Below are 9,047 nucleotides of genomic sequence, written 5' to 3' on the forward strand. Positions count from 1 at the left end.
CACTTTGCAGACTATCTCAGGACTCTTGAAATAAAGATTCCATTTGCAGAGGCACTTGAGCAAATACCCTCTTATGCTAAGTTCATGAAAGAGATCTTAAGTCATAAGAAGGATTGGAGAGAAATTGAAAAAGTTTTTCTCACTGAAGAATGCAGTGCAGTCATTTTAAAGAGCTTACCAGAGAAGCTTAAAGATCCTGGAAGCTTTATGATACCATGCGCATTAGAGAGTACTTGTACCAAGAAAGCTCTATGTGATCTTGGGACATGTATCAACCTAATACCTGCATCCACTATCAAAAAGCTTGGCTTGGCTGAAGAAGTCAAACCAACCCGAATATGCCTCCAACTTGCTGATGGCTCTATTAAATATCCATCAGGCGTAATTGAGGACATGATTGTCAAGGTTGGGCCATTTGCATTTCCCACTGACTTTGTAGAGCTGGAAACGGAGGAGCACAAGAGTGCAACTCTCATTCTAGGAAGACCTTTCCTAGCAACTCGATGAACCCTCATTGACGTCCAAAAAGGGGAATTGACCTTGAGAGTCAATGAGAATGAGTTTAAATTGAATGTTGTCAAAGCTATGCAGCATCCAGACAACCCAAATGACTGCATGAGCGCTGATATCATTGACTCTTTGGTGGAGGAGGTCAATATGACTGAAAGTCTCGAATTAGAACTAGAGGACATCTTTAAAGATGTTCAGCCTGAGGAATCAGAGAAAATTAAAGAACCTCTAAAAATCCCTCAGGAAAAGAATAAGCCTCCTAAACCCGAGCTCAAACCACTACCACCATCCCTGAAATATGTATTTCTGGGAGACGGTGACACTTTTCCAGTGATCATAAGCTCTGCTTTAAATCCCCAGGAAGAGAAAGCACTAATTGAAGTGCTAAGGACACACAAGACAGCTCTTGGGTGGTCCATAGGTGATCTTAAGGGCATTAGCCCAGCAAAATGCATGCACAAGATCCTATTAGAGGAAGATGCTAAGCTAGTGGTTCAACCACAGAGGCGGCTAAATCCGGCCATGAAGGAGGTGGTGCAGAAAGAGGTCACTAAGTTACTAGAGGCTGGGATTATTTATCCTATTTCTGATAGCCCCTGGGTGAGCCCTGTCCACGTTGTCCCCATGAAGGGAGACATGACAGTGGTTCATAATGAAAAGAATGAACTGGTTCCTACAAGAACAGTTACAGGGTGGCGTATGTGTATTGACTACAGAAGGCTCAATACAGCCACAAGGAAGGATCATTTTCCTTTACCATTCATAGACCAGATGCTAGAGAGACTAGCAGGTCATGAATATTATTGCTTTTTGGATGGCTATTCAGGTTACAACCAAATTGCAGTAGATCCTCAAGACCAAGAGAAAACAGCATTCACATGTCCTTCTGGAGTGTTTGCCTACAGAAGGATGCCTTTTGGTCTGTGTAATGCACCTGCAACTTTTCAGAGGTGCATGCTCTCTATCTTCTCAGATATGGTAGAGAAATTTCTGGAAGTCTTCATGGATGACTTTTCAGTATTTGGAGACTCATTCAGCTCCTGCCTTAACCATCTAGCACTTGTTCTGAAAAGATGCCAAGAGACCAACCTAGTTTTAAACTGGGAAAAATGTCACTTTATGGTGATTGAAGGGATTGTCCTTGGGCATAAAATTTCAAACAAGGGAATAGAGGTGGATCAAGCTAAAGTTGAAGTAATTGAAAAATTACCACCACCTACCAATGTTAAGGCAATCAGAGCTTTTTGGGACATGCAGGATTCTGTAGAAGGTTTATAAAGGATTTTTCAAAAATTGCAAAACCTCTGAGTAATCTGCTAGCTGCAGACATGGCATTTATCTTTGATAAGGAGTGTCTGCAGGCGTTTGACCTTCTGAAAGCTAAGCTGGTCACAGCACCAGTTATCTCTGCACCAGACTGGACACTGCCATTCGAACTAATGTGTGATGCCAGTGACCATGCCATTGGTGCAGTATTGGGACAGAGGCACAACAAGCAACTACATGTCATTTATTATGGCAGCCGTATTCTAAATGATGCACAGAAGAACTACACAACCACAGAAAAGGAGTTACTTGTAGTGGTTTATGCCATTGACAAGTTCAGATCTTATTTAGTAGGATCAAAAGTGATTGTGTACACTGACCATGCTGCTCTTAAATATTTACTCACAAAGCAGGATTCAAAACCCAGGCTCATAAGATGGGTGTTGCTTCTGCAAGAGTTTGATATAGAAATAAGAAACAGAAAGGGGACAGAGAATCAAGTAGCTGATCACCTGTCCCGGATAGAACCAATAGCAGGAGCATCCCTCCCTCCTACTGAGATCTCTGAAACCTTTCCAGATGAGCAATTGTTTGTTATTCAGGAAGCTCCGTGGCTTGCAGACATTGTAAACTATAAGACTCAAGGTTCTCCTTCTACCACCATGGAGAGGAAGCATGAAAAGCTTCTCTCAATACAGAGTCAAACAAAACCCCCACATTCAAACTCTAAATTTGGTGTTGGGAGGCCACAACCAAACTCCAAGTTTGGTGTTGAGAGGCCACAACCAAACTCTAAGTTTGGTGTTGAAAGGCCCCAATCATGCTCTAAGTATCTGTGAGGCTCCATGAGAGCCCACTGTCAAGCTACTGACATTAAAGAAGCCCTTGTTGGGAGGCAACCCAATTTTATCTATTTATTTTCCATTGTTATTTCATGTTTTCTGTAGGTTGATGATCATGTGAAGTCACAAAAACAATTGAAAAAGAAAAAATAGAATGAAAAATAGAATAAAAAATAGAACACCCTGGAGGAGAAACTTGCTGGCATTTAAACGCCAGTAAGGGTAGCAGAATGGGCGTTAAACGCCCAGTCTGGTACCATTCTGGGCGTTTAACGCCAGAAATGGGCACCAGACTGGTGTTTAACGCCAGAAAAGGGCAAGAAGCTGGCGTTAAATGCCAGAAATGGGCAGCAGCCTGGTGTTTAACGCTAGGATTGGTAGCAAGGGGCGTTTTGCACACCACATGGTGCAGGGATGAGAAATCCTTGACACCTCATGATCTGTGGACCCCACAGGATCCCACCTACCTCACTTCTTCTTCTACTCCCTCTTCTCTTTTTTTGCTCGAGGACGAGCAAACCTTCTAAGTTTGGTGTGGTAAAAGCGTTGCTTTTTATTTTTCCATAACCATGTATGACACTTAAGGCCAGAGAAACCTCTAGATAGAGGAAAGGGAAGGCAAAAGCTTCCACCTCTGAGTCTGGGAGATGGAGAGATTCATCTCAAAAGCTCATCAATAAGAAAAGGATGGAGCAAATAAGAGCTTGAGCAAATTTCTCATCATGAAATCCCTGAGATGCCTCAAGAGATGCACTTCCCTCCACAAAACTATTGGGAGCAAATCAACACCTCCCTAGGAAAATTAAGCTCTAACATGGGACAACTAAGGATGGAGCACCAAGAGCATTTCATCATCCACAATGAGATTAGAAAAGATCAAAAAGCTATGAAGGAAGAGCAACAAAGACAAGGAAGAGACATAGACGAGCTCAAACGCATTCTATAAGATCTTCAAGAGGAAGAACAAGCCGCCATCACTAAGGTGGACCCGTTCTTTAATTTCCTTGTTCTTTATTTTCTGTTTCTTAAATTTTTATGCTTTATGTTTATCTATGTTTGTGTCTTTATTACATGATCATTAGTGTCTTAGTGTCTATGCCTTAAAGTTATAAATGTCCTATGAATCCATCACCTTTCTTAGATGAAAAATATTTTTAATCACAAAACAACAAGAAGTACAGGATTTCGAATTCATCTTTGAAACTAGTTGAATTAGTTTGATGTGGTGACAATACTTTTTGTTTTCTGAATGAATGCTTGAACAGTACATATGTCTTTTGAATTTGTTGTTTTAAGAATGTTAAAATTGTTGGCTCTTGAAAGAATGATGGAAAAGGAGAAATGTTATTGAGGATCTAAAAAATCATCAAATTGATTCTTGAAGCAAGAAAAAGTAGTGAATACAAAAAAAAAGAAAGAAAAAAGAAAAAAAGAAAAAAAAGAAAAAGCAAGCAGAAAAAGCCAATAGCCCTTTAAACCAAAAGGCAAGGGTAAAAATAAAAAGGATCCAAGGCTTTGAGCATCAGTGGATAGGAGGGCCTACAGGAATAACATCCTGGCCTAAGTGGCTAAACCAAGATGTCCCTAACCATGTGCTTGTGGCGTGAAGGTGTCAAGTGAAAACTTGAGACTGAGCGGTTAAAGTCGTGATCCAAGGCAAAAAGAGTGTGCTTAAGAACCCTGGACACCTCTAATTGGGGACTCTAGTAAAGCTGAGTCACAATTTGAAAATGTTCACCCAGTTATGTGTCTGTGGCATGTATGTATCCGGAAAAAACGGGAAAACAGAGTGCTTTGGGCCACGGACAAGACTTATAAAGTAGCTGTGTTCAAGAATCAACATACTTAACTAGGAAAATCAGTAACACTATCTGAATTCTGAGTTTTTATAGATGCCAATCATTCTAAACTTCAAAGGATAAAGTGAGATGCCAAAACTGTTCAAAGGCAAAAAGCTACTAGTCCCGCTCATCTAATTGGAGCTAAGTTTCATTGATATTTTGGAGTCTATAGTATGTTCTCTTCTTTTTATCCTATTTGATTTTCAGTTTCTTGGGGACAAGCAATAATTTAAGTTTGATGTTGTGATGAGCGGATAATTTATACGCTTTTTGGCACTGTTTTTAGTATGTTTTTAGTACATTTTAGTTAGCTTTTATTATATTTTTGTTAGTTTTTATTTAAAATTCACTTTTCTGGACTTTACTATGAGTTTGTGTGTTTTTCTGTGATTTCAGGTATTTTCTGGTTGAAATTGAGGGACCTGAGCAAAAATCTGATTCAGAGGCTGAAAAAGGACTGCAGATGCTGTTGGATTCTGACCTCCCTGCACTCGAAGTGAATTTTTTGGAGTTACATAAGCCCAATTGGCACGCTTTCAATTGCGTTGGAAAGTAGACATCCAGGGCTTTCCAGAAATATATAATAGTTCATACTTTCCTCAAGAATTGATGGCCCAAACCGGCGTTTCAAATCAGCTTCAGAATTCCCAGCGTTTAACGCCGGAATTGGCACAAAAGTTGGAGTTAAACGCCCAAACTGGCACAAAAGCCGGCGTTTAACTCCAGGAAAAGTCTCTACACATGAAAGCTTCAATGCTCAGCCCAAGCACACACCAAGTGGACCTCGAAAGTGGATTTTTACGTCATTTACTCATTCTTGTAAACCCTAGGTCACTAGTTCACTATAAATAAGACTTTTTGCTATTATATCTGTACCTCATGACACTTTACACGTTTCATATTGTACCTTCTATGGCATGAGTCTCTAAACCCCATGGTTGGGGGTGAGGAGCTCTGCTGCGTCTTGATGGATTAATGTAATTACTACTGTTTTTCATTCAAACACGCTTGTTTCCATTCTAAGATATCACTTGCTCCTCAACTTGATGAATGTGATGATCCGTGACACTCATCATCATTCTCACCTATGAACGTGTGCCTAACAACCACCTCCGTTCTACTTTTGATTGAGTGTATATCTCTTGGATTCTTTTGCCAGAATCTTCGTGGTATAAGCTAGAATATATTGGCGGCCATTCTTGAGGATCTGGAAGGTCTAAACCTTGTCTGTGGTATTCTGAGTAGGATTCAGGGATTGAACACTACAAAAAAAGGGACATAAAATGACATTAATATTATGGCGGTTTCGTAAAATTGCCGTAATTTCCGTATATTATGGCGTTTTTTATAGTTGCCATAATTGAATTGCATTTAATGGCAGTTTTTATTGATTCTGGCGGTTTTAAAACGCCATTATCACTGCTATATAAAAAAGCCTAACCCTAATTCAATTCTCATTTTTTCGTTGAAACGTAAAGGTTGAGTGGCTGCCACAGTGATCTTCTCTGTGACGATCTCCTCTGACCGATCTCCTCCGGCGATGACCTCCTCCGGCGATGACCTCCTCTGACTGATATCCTCTGGCGACGACCTCCTCCAACGACGACCTCATTCGGCGATGTCTTCCTCACTGGCGATCTTCTCTGGTGACCTCTCCTCCAACGACAATCTCCTCCTGCGACGGTCTCCTCCGGTGACATCTCCTACTGCAATGATCTCCTTCGGTGGAATTCTCCTACGCCGGCAATCTCGTCCATCGAGCTAATGTGCTGTGAGATTCTCCTCCCACAAGCTCGCGAGGTAGGTTCTTCTACCTCCTTTCCTTTGTTCTGTTGAAAAGATTTTACTCTAATTCCTTAGATCTCTTGAATTATTGATCAAAAATTTCAGAATACATGATAGATGTTGCGAAATGGCAACTACAACTACTAAAACTGCAGGAGCTAGGGTTTCTGAGGAAGGGATCGTTGAAACATTTCATAATGATGATGATGAAGCGCTCGATGCTGCGGAGAATGGAGTTGCGGTAATTTTGTAGTTTTATTGGATTATTTTTGCCTGAAACTTAATCCTTTTAGTTGACAGTTTGTTTTAGTTCCTTGAGTTGATTATTTCATGCTTTATCAGTTCTGAATTTGTTCAAGGCATCAGATTCTAAAATGTTTGTGCGACTAATTTTTTGTGTTTTTCTTTTGCCAGTTGCTTTTAAAAAGGCAAAACAATATTCACTGAAGTGCAAATGCTTTCGCATGTTAGATCTTCATTTAGTTCCTGGTGTACAAGAAGGCACTCCAAAGCACTGGTGTTGATCCCCAACCTGTCATCACTGCTGCCAAGGTTTAAGAATTTCACTTGTTTGATTCTGAATTATGATTCATGATGTTTGATGCAAGTTTCTGCAGTGCTTAATTTGGTTCCTGTTTAAGCAACAATGTGCTAGTTTCTGTATTTAGCATGTGTTTTATAAATACTAATCTGTTATGAAAGCATGGACTTCTTTGGAAAATTTCTCAATTTGCTCAGAGATAAGGTCTAATTAAGAGTGTGATTAGAATTGAGATTGCTAAATGTCTTTGGAGTTTCATTATTAAATTATACTCAATTGTCTTCTGTGTTCTGTTTTTTGAAGTGTTCTTCATTTGATGCTACTAAAACTCTTTCTCCCCCTTTCGAAGTGGAGTAGTAACAGAACTTTCGAAAAGATATCAACACAAAACTACTTCATGATTGATATTAGGTCAGAGAAAGATAAGGACAAGGCCAGTGTTCCTCACCTTTTGTCTAGTGTGAAAAACAGAATGATTTCCATTCCGTAAGTGAAATTAGCATGTGATTTTTACGTCCTTAAGAATAAGGCATCAAAACTGAAATATGATCTTCAAACTCATAATGGAAGAACTACCAAGCGAGCTCAGAGGACTTGTTAGGAATGTGAAGAAAGTGGAAGCTGAACTAGCAGCTTTGAAGATTTCTTACTTGAAGAAAATCAACAAAGGCTCCAACATTGTGATCATGGACTCGTTAGTTTCTTTGCTATTATTTTGAGTTACATCATTATATAAATTGATTATTAAGTGTTAACCATTGGTGCTGGATGCAAAATTAGGTACTCGGACTCGGCAAAAATAGTAGCAAGAACATTAACGAGCCTCGGTTTCAAGAACACGTGGATAGTGGCAGCCGGGTTCTCGAGGAACAAAAGGTGGTTACAGAGTAGACAAGGAACAGATTCTTATTTCTCTTCATTTGCAGAGGTGTTGTCTCCATCAAGAGTTATCCTTGCAGCTGTTAGAGGTTTTGGAACAACCTCCCAATCAAGTGCCAAGCTTCTTCCTGGAGCTGATTGATTCTCTTTTCTTTTCTTTTTTATTTTTTTTATTTTCAAATACAAATCTACCCCTTGTGTATGTTCAAGTCGTCCTTATTTTTTGTTTCATCATTTTCTCATAATTAGTTTTGCTCCTTATAATTTCTTTTTGTCTTAGTTAGAATTAGAGTACACTTATTATATCTTGTTTGTGAAGTAATTTAATGCAATGATATCACAAGATAAAATTTTAACGTTAACAACTGAACATCTAAATTACCATATGAATAAACTAACTGTAATGTATAAAGATCAATTGATCTGCTGTTTTGTTTTTTTTTTTAGGTGCTAATGGTCTTGCATCCCCCAAGGGATTTTCTTGAAGATAAATTCAATCCTGGGTACACTATAGCGCAGAATTTTGGTGGTGACCTATTTGTTGAAGTCCTGGATTTCTCTCCCTTTGATGTTGTTGCTTGGCATGGTAATTATGTTCCATATAAGGTGGGTTACTCTTATAGCAACATTGTTTCAAGAGAATGTTATCATTTCAATCTTCAACGTCCTTAATTCTGCGTTGTGTACACATTTTAATCAATGACTTGTCCGATAATATGTATTCTAGAATCCTTGATCTAAATTTTGTTTATCCTTATAGTTGCATGGTTAAGTAATTTCAAGATTTTGTAGTTTCCAGTGTACTGTTTTTTATTTAGATTTAATTAGTTCTTTTATTGCAGTGAAAAATGAATAACGGCATCTATTTCAAGTTCTGTGAGCTTCTTGAACATGCATGACAACATCATTAATTTTTCCTAATTACTTCTTTTGTCTATCTTTTTCAGTACTTTAGGGCGGAATTGAGAAAAAGGCATCTTCCTATTGCTCACTCAGTTTAAGAGCTACGAGGTTTGGTTCAGTTCTGAGTTCTGAGTTGCATGTGAACTAATTCTATGTTCTATCCTCTTTAGCTTTCTTCTCCCACTTCAATAAAAAATTTTGTGAAATTTATTGTGATTTACTGATTTTGTTTAAAATTTATATTTACTTTTTCTTATTTGTTTGAAAAATATTATTATATTTAAGATAGATAATAGGTGATTAATTTATCATTAATTTGTTGTTGTTCAAATTTTTATGATCAATAAAAGTAAATGGTAAAAATATAAATTAACCATTACAGAATATTTGAGTCATTCTTTTCTTCTCTATCTATTATCTTTACTTTCACTTATAATTCTCTTAATATTTAATGCAAATCCCTAATTTCAGTAATTCTAT

Source organism: Arachis stenosperma, chromosome 1 (genome assembly GCF_014773155.1).
Source record: "Arachis stenosperma cultivar V10309 chromosome 1, arast.V10309.gnm1.PFL2, whole genome shotgun sequence".
Lineage (NCBI taxonomy): Eukaryota > Viridiplantae > Streptophyta > Magnoliopsida > Fabales > Fabaceae > Arachis > Arachis stenosperma.